The sequence below is a fragment of the Coregonus lavaretus genome (genome assembly GCF_964263955.1).
Source record: "Coregonus lavaretus genome assembly, chromosome: 1".
NCBI classification, from domain to species: domain Eukaryota; kingdom Metazoa; phylum Chordata; class Actinopteri; order Salmoniformes; family Salmonidae; genus Coregonus; species Coregonus lavaretus.
Window position 1 is genome coordinate 84,277,176 of NC_139988.1, and position 9,008 is coordinate 84,286,183.

Below are 9,008 nucleotides of genomic sequence, written 5' to 3' on the forward strand. Positions count from 1 at the left end.
CTCGTGGTAATGGCCAGACGGAGCGGAACCAAATACATCAAACACGTGTTTGATGCCATTCCATAAGCTCCGTTCCAGCCATTATTATGAGACGTCCTCCCCTCAGCAGCCTCTGATAGACTGTCTCCTGTCTCATTACATGTAGTACCAGAACCACTGAAAGAGTTTTGTGTAGAACAGCTGTGTGTGTGTGTGTGAATGTCTGCTTTTTATTTTTTTGTCATTTAGCAGACGCTCTTATCCAGAGCGACTTACAGTTAGTGAGTGCATACATTTTTTTTGTTTCATACTGGCCCCCCGTGGGAATCGAACCCACAACCCTGGCGTTGCAAGCACCATGGTCTACCAACTGAGCTACACGGAGATGTTTCTGTGTGTCTGTTTCTATGTGTGTGTTGCCAAGGCCCCTGCAAGCAGTTAGCAGTGTGCATAGAGCGGCACAGACGCCGGGCTCCCTCCCAGACTTCCGCCATGCTGGCAGCCGGGAATGCTGACTCGGCAATGTTCCTCCAACAGCGGGATAGGGGAACATTGACCTACCTGTGTGTGACCTGGTGGGCACCTGACCCGCCCTTCTGCCAGGTTCATCTGCTGTGCCATAACACACACCACTAAACCTGGCCAGCCATGCCAGGGGTGTTGACAATAATACCAAGGTGCAGGTAAAACGCTTTACTGTAAATACATGGGTGAGCGATCAAAACACACACACACACACACAGTCAGAGACGTGCAGTCGTGCACGCACACACAAAGAGGTTTAATTCAATTTTTTCCCCAGTCAAAATCCCTGCGTTTGTTTGCCTCTTCGCTAATATCCTGTATATCCTCCTAATAACATGGGAGGAGCATCAAACTCATTAAGAAGAAGGAAGACAAACCTGCCAATAAACGAATCTTCATTCTCAAATGGAGCCCATACCGTACATACCGTAGGCTACACGTTTCATTGACAGGTACTACAATGGACCTCAGCAGATGCTGGGAGAGTCAAGTCCACATGCAGCAGATGGCTTTAGCAAGCTCTCTGGATCTAGGTTTCTACATGTTCTCTCTCTCTCTCCCCCCTCTATTCTCCCCCTTTAACTCTCCCCTCTGTTTCTCTCTGTATACAGTGCATTCGGAAAGTATTCAGAACCCTTCCCTTTTTCCAGATGTTGTTCCGTTACAGCCTTATTCTTATTTCCTCATCAATATACAAACAATACCCCATCATGACAAAGCGAAAACCGGGTTTTTGAAATGTTTGCACGTTTATAAAATATACAAACAGAAATACCTTATTTACATAAGTATTCAGACCCTTTGCTATGAGACTCGAAATTGAGCTCAGAGTGCATCTTGTTTCCATTGATCATCCTTGAGATGTTTCTACAACTTGATTGGAGTCCACCTGTGGTAAATTCAATTGATTGGACATGATTTGGAAAGGCACACACCTGTCTGTCTATATATAAATCCCACAGTTGACAGTGCATGTCAGAGCAAAAACCAAGCCATGAGGTCGAAGGAATTGTCCGTAGAGCTCCGAGACAGGATTGTGTCGAGGAAAAGATATTGGAAGGGTACCAAAACATTTCTGCAGCATTGAAGGTCCCCAAGAACACAGTGGCCTTCATCATTCTTAAATGGAAGAAGTTTGGAACCACCAAGACTCTTCCTAGAGCTGGCCGCCTGGCCAAACTGAGCAATCGGGGGAGAAGGGCCTTGGTCAGGGAGGTGACCAAGAACCCGATGGTCACTCTGACAGAGCTCCAGAGTTCCTCTGTGGAGATGGGAGAACCTTCCAGAAGGACAACCATCTCTGCAGCGCTCCACCAATCGGGCCTTTATGGTAGAGTGGCCAGACGGAAGCCACTCCTCAGTAAAAGGCACATGACAGCCTGCTTGGAGTTTGCCAAAAGGCACCTAAAGGACTCTCAGACCATGAGAAACAAGATTCTCTGGTCTGATGAAACCAAGATTGAACTCTTTGGCCTGAATGCCAAGCGTCACGTCTGGAGGAAACCTGGCACCATCCCTACGGTGAAGCATGGTGGTGGCAGCATCATGCCGTGGTGGATGTTATTCAGCGGCAGGGACTGGGAGACTAGTCAGGATGGAGGGAAAGATGAACGGAGCAAAGTACAGAGAGATCCTTGATGAAAACCTGCCCCAGAGCACTCAGGACCTCAGACTGGGGCGAAGGTTCACCTTCCAACAGGACTACGACCCTAAGCACACAGCCAAGACAACGCTGGAGTGGCTTCGGGACAAGTCTCTGAATGTCCTTGAGTGACCCAGCCAGAGCCCAGACTTGAACCCGATCAAACATCTCTGGAGAGACCTGAAAATAGCTGTGCAGCGGAGCTCCCCATCCAACCTGACAGAGCTTGAGAGGATCTGCAGAGAAGAATGGGAGAAATTCCCCAAATACAACTGTGCCAAGTTTGTAGAGTCATACCCAAGAAGACTTGAGGCTGTAATCGCTGCCAAAAGTGCTTCAACAAAGTACTGAGTAAAGGGTCTGAATACTTATGTAAATGTAATATTTCAGTTTTTAATTTTTAATAAATTTTTTAAAATGTCTACAAACCTGTTTTTGCTTTGTCATTATGGGGTATTGTGTGTAGATTGATGAGGGAAAAAAAACAATTTAATCAATTTTAGAATAAGGCTGTGACGTAACAGAATGTGTAAAAAGTTAAGGGGTCTGAAAACTTTCACTGTATCTCTCCCGCTCTCTCTCTAAGCCTGTGGAGGGGAAGGTTGGATGCTGGATCGAGCTAGGCGTGTGGGAGTGAGTTATGTCACAGGCCTCTCAGGGAGTTTCCCTAGTGGTGGTGCTGCCACTGCTGTGTTTGGTTAGGTAACTCAGCCTAGCCTCACTCAGTCACAGCCTCACAAAACAAACATGCCTGACTGCACCGGCAGCAGTGTGGCATTTATTGGGATGTCTCATGTACTGGAGGCAGCTCTGCAGAGTGGTCACTAGCTAGCAACAGCACTAAAGTCATAAAATCAGATTTTAAACCTAACCTTAACCACACTGCTAACCCTAATGTCTAACCCTAACCTGGCAGCTAGCGCACAACATTCTGAGAACCATATGTTTTTTTAGAGCTAGGTGTGTGCGTGATTGTCCTATGGTTATTTTGCATACAACCTTTCCACAACTTTCTGGTAATGGTGCAGGATAGTTGCTTGGCTTTGGAAAATTCTCAGCACTTTGAAGGAACTTGACAAAAAAAGTGTTTTCTTGGTATTTCATTACTTTAACAGAACGTTTCCTAAAAGTTCAAACATAGTTACATTTAATTTACATTTTGGTAATGTTCTAGGAACGTTGTCCATCTGGTTTGACATTGGGAATGTTCTCAAAGTTCAGAGAACGTTAAGAAACGACATTCTTCTGTGCGAATTTGAGTACTTCAGCATAATGTTTCCTACAGGTTTCCTCATGGTTCTATTTAAAGTAATGTTTTTATTGTTCAGAGAATGTTAAGAAAACTTTCCATAAAAAACAGAAAACTTTCGTAACGTTCAGAGAACGTTCTAATAATGTTATTTAAAAACATATACATTCTGTTCTCAGCATCAACAAAACTCTCTCCATCCTCTATCTTGTTAAATGTGTTCAGGTGTGTTGGCCGCGCCCACTAATTGGCCACAACTGATCTTAATGAGTGATTGTTTCCTTTGAAATGGGGTCTGTTTGAATAGACTAAAATGAACAGCTTTGTATGCGTAAAAAACATGGCATGTTTACTCCGTCCTGGTGGCACAGTGGACTAATTCCATGGATAAACATAATATAATAATATAATAATAATATGCCATTTAGCAGACGCTTTTATCCAAAAAAGCAACAGAAGATCATAGGTTCAAACTGCACTGATGCTGTGTCTCAATAAAAAATAAATGTGTTTGCATGATTAATGTCTAAGGAAATGAATTTCCATGTGTCCTATCTGAGCTTGGAGTTCAAAAAAAGTTTACCCAAAATAAGCTTGCAGTGTTATGAAGTCTTATTGAAACATTCAGTGGACATTTTAAGGAAGTTATTCAAAAACCCAAAAGTAACCTATAATTTCTCCCAGAAAAACTTTAAAGGAACCAGAGTAAAACGTTCTTAGAACCTCCCTGCAACCTACAAATAAATGTTCCCGAACAGGCGAAATGATAATTTCTGTTCTCAGAACGTTTAAAAAAACGTTGTTTTACCGGTCAGGAAACATATGGCTTTGTTCCCACAATGTGAAACCAAAAACATATGTTCCTACAACTTCCAAGGAGCCAAATGTGTTAGCTGGGCTTAAATTAGGAACAAAAAGCAAATTTTTATTTTCATAAATGTTACGATATAGCCAATTTTGACTTTGCAGCTGGTCCATATATAGGAAATCGCTCACTTCTGCCTCCAGGACAAGATTCATGACAAAAAATATCAGTTATGTCACAGGCCTCTGAGGGTGTTTCCCTAGTGGTGGTGGTGGTGCTGCTGCTGTGCTTAGTTAGGTGACTCAGCCTCAGTCAGTCACAGCCTCACAAAACAAACATGCCTGACTGCACCGGCAGCCAACCAGGCCACACTTTATTAATCAGATGTATCTGTATCTGACTGAGGCTGCAGAGCAGGAAAAAAAACACCCACCCCCCCCCACACAAATCCCATACAGACACCCTTCTCTGTTTTGAACTTTGTAGAAGACCATAGAAATAGATAGGGAGACATTACCAGCCAGATTCCATGGAGGGTTAATTGAAAGCTAATGTGCCGTGACATGGGGACGTGCGGTTGTCCCTGTGTACAGTCAGTGGAGGCTGCTGAGGGGAGGATGGCTCATAATAATGGCTGGAACGGAGCGAATGGAATGGCATCAAACACAAGGAAACCATGTGATGTATTTGATACCATTCCACTCCAGCCAATACCACGAGCCCGTCCTCCCTAATTAAGGTGCCACCAACCTCCTGTGGTACCAGTGGCTTCCATTTGTCATTCCCTCAGCCAATGAGGATCCTTTTATCCTCCTCAGACAATGGTTATCATAGGCAAACATGAGGGTGACTGAGGGTGGCTCGGACGGTCGCCTGAAACCCAGACACCAGAAACTGTCTGACTTTGGAAGAGTTGCGGGGACAAAACATCAGGCCTGGATCCTTTTTACGAGCTGAAGAGGTCCTTTTGCCTCATTTTTCTTTTTTATTGAAAGGAAACCTGAAGGATGTTTTGACTGTTTTGTCACAGAGATAGTGAGGGACCCCATTTTCAGTCTCTCAGGTTGTCCCTGTAAGACATGTTGAGCTCACCAGGCCTATTATACAGCTTTCTGAGTTTTCAGTCTGCATCAAACACCAGGGATGAAACATTGTCAGGTTCTGTGTGTACTCAAACCAACAGACATTAATACACAGTCTTATACTTCATTTACATTCAGTCCATGTGGATTGTAAAGACATATCTGATGCTAGCTGTTGTCAAATCACAGAGTCCCTTTGAATATAACCACAAACCCATAACTCACATGAAGATCAATCATTGGTTGCTACCACTCTTGAAATCAGTTCAACAATGCATTGGAGAGAAGGCAACAAGGAAACTGGAACCAATGAGCTGAAATGGTGCAGTTGAGTTGAGGGGCGCCGCATGGGGAATTTGATTATCAACAGGCTAGAGAGATAGTATTTTTCATACCGCTGAAAATATCAGCTTCCACGGGGGATGTGGTTGTGTTTTGTAACGACAAATGGAGGCAGAGCAGTTGGTTATACAGGAGGGGATGGGGAACGTTAATCTATGACTAACTGTCCTCTGTGTCAATGTCATTCTAACATCATTGAGGGGTTTCTGTACACGTACACGCTAGCAGGCAGCACACACTTCTCCACATACTTGGTATCCACAATTCCTATTTCTGTTGAAATGTCACAAAGAACAATTCCATAAGACATGTCTTTCCTATCATTTTAAAAGACCAGGCCACCCAAATTGCTGTCTTTTGCAGGAAAAACACATTCCAATTGTTGCCTTCCACATCCTAGAACAAAGGCGGCAGAAGAGATACAAAATGGTGAACCCTTCACACTGGCAATAGGAACACTGGATAGTATTAGCAGACAGTGAAGAGAACGCCTTAGTTTCCTGTGTTAAATAATCAGTGAAGGACATTTGATGCATACATCACCAAGTAATGAATTCACTCAATAGCACAGCACTGCCCTTGAAAGTATCATGTTGTCACCTGATCATACTTACATTGTATGGTGATAGCACTATTATTTTTGGATAACACGGCCTAATGTTTCCAATACAGAGGTCATTCAAATTTACAGGGCTTGTAGTCAGTGTATACACCCACTTCATTATCCCACTCATAGGTCCCCTAAGCCAGACCGTCGACATGATTTTCTCACAAACTTCTGGCATCTTAAAAGCAAGCTATTTACACACAGCAGTAAACATTTCCCGGCGTGGAAAAAAAGAAAGAACCTGACGCCATAATGACAGAGGCTTTGCACACCAGCTCACACTCACAGGGTCATCCCAGCTCATCCCTCTACTCCATAGCTAGCGGTCTTCATTATTGATTTCAACGTAAAATCAGAATGCATTAATATACATCAAATGTATTTGAGACGAAGAATTCTCGTCCTACTGGTCAGCGTCATCATGAGATATGATGGTCGATCACAAAATCGGGTCTCACACAATGACAAGAACGAGACTTGATTGGATTTATGTGAAGTTTATAACACTAAGATAAAGGGCAGTTTACACATACAATAACAAACAGACATCTAATTTGTATGAGCATAATTATAACATGTACAAGTTTTTCTATTTTACATCGTTGGTTGTGTATTCTCAGTGCATAGCATTACACACAGAGCAACTGTTGCACAGCACAATAGTATCCGAACAGGCTGAAATGGAATAAGGCTGTTGTTTTTTTTAAAGACTGAAAATAGAATGAGTTATAGCCAACATACCTCTGCACAAAATGTATCCCAGGGAGAAATGAAACCCTAAACAAAACAATGGAGTGGCGGGAGGGAGGTAGCCCCGCCCATTTCTGCAGGTAACGCCTCTTGATTTATTGCACCCCTTCCATCTGCATGCATGACATGTTCTAGAACAGTATTTAACAAGATGTCTTCTTTTTTACAGTAAACGAGAGGCACTTTGTGGCAACCACAGGCATCATTATAACATATTGCACAAATCAGCTAAAAACTAGTGACAAGAAACTTAACCTACACACTGGCACCTTTAAAATGATTTTACATTGTTTTAAAGCTGAACCTTAATTTTTTATGCTGCCTGTGAACTCAAGTTTTAACCCATGCCACAAAGGTTCCCGTAGGAATTTGTACTTTATATTAAGGTACTGTGGTAACATGTTTTGAGAAGCGGGGCTACAGATGTCTAGGGGACAGCCTGTGGCCTTATAAGGACATTTCTATATCTCCAGCACCACCCCAACGTCAACATATGTGAAAATGGCGTGTTTCTATGTTTTGTAGTAAAGAGAGGAAGATAAGTGTTTCCAATGACATCGGTGTGCATCGTGTGATTTTAATCAATAATAAGTAGGCATTGCCTACTAATTGGTTGACGTCATTGGAAACACTAATCTTCCTCTAAGCTTTTCCAACGACATCAACCAATTAGACAATTACTAGGCAATGCCTACTCATAATTGGTAAAAAATCACACGATGCACACCGCTGTCGTCATTAGAAACACTTAGTCTTTTTTTTTTTTACTACTAAACATAAAAACTGGAGATGAATATGAAGTTGAAACATTTAGAAACGTCTCTTAAACATCAGCTCCTTAATAGTGAGGCCATTGAATAGATTCATTCATTTAAGCTGCTGAACATCCAGAATAGTAAGCAAATTATCCAGATCATTATTTTTATTTTATTTTGCCCGATAGTTTACCTGCAGTCTTTACCAGAAAACATGAATACCGTCATAAATAGTTAATTCATTTTTTTTCTCCAGATTTTTATTTATTTTCTTTTTAAAAAATAATAAAAACGGTCAGGACATCTTCAGTCAAAGTAACACATTTTTGTTTCTATGGGGGATGCATGAATACAAGATTAAGGTACACCTAGCCATTTTATTCCACTGTCCTTCACTGATCGCAAGGCTTTTGTTTTACTGAGGGGAACAAGGGGGGGGGAATACTGTGAACCACTGACTGAAACCCTGCAAAACCCTGTAACAGTGCAAAAGTCTATTGCTCTATTAATAGTAGCTTTAAATAAGTACTTTAACTATCAAGTCAGTGCTTGGGCAGAATGGTAGATTTCAAAGCAATAGCAGAGTAAGCATTATCAACTTCAAGTAAGGCAAAGAATATCTCCCATAGGCCCGCCTTAAACCACAAAGAAAAAAAACAAACAAAAAGAAATAATTATCAAGCTTACTTTTGGCAGGTTTTCAGTGATGTCATAAAATGTAAACAAAAAAAAGAGAATTCTAGATGAAGTGTTCCTGGGTTGGCTAGTGTACACTTTGCGATGAAGGAAAACAACAAAGAAACTAACAGACACCTAGGGAAAGTAGTCTTTCTAAAACAAGTCGAGATGAAACGGCATGTGCGATGGATTGTTGAAAAGAGGGAAGCCTTAATGTCAAAGAGTACAGGAAAAAGGCAGCTTACATCACTACCCTCAGTGAAGATTCCTGGGTCTGGCCCATGGCAGGTCACCGGCCAGGTGTTACAAAAAATTTGGCATGCTGAAAATAAATGATACATATTTAAATATTCGCATATATAGGGCTCTTTATATTTCTTAAGCAAGCACAAGACTTTGTCAAATCTGTAGCTGCGCTAATTTCATTCCAAACGGAATGAAACCTGTTTTTGAAAAGGAGAACAGAAAAAAGGGAAATAACTCTAGCCAATTAGGGACAGCAACTGCAGAAGAATGCACGTGGGCGTGCACGTTAAAAGTTCTCACACAGAAGTAGTGTATTCCACTGAAGCTATTTGCACCATCTGATAGGTA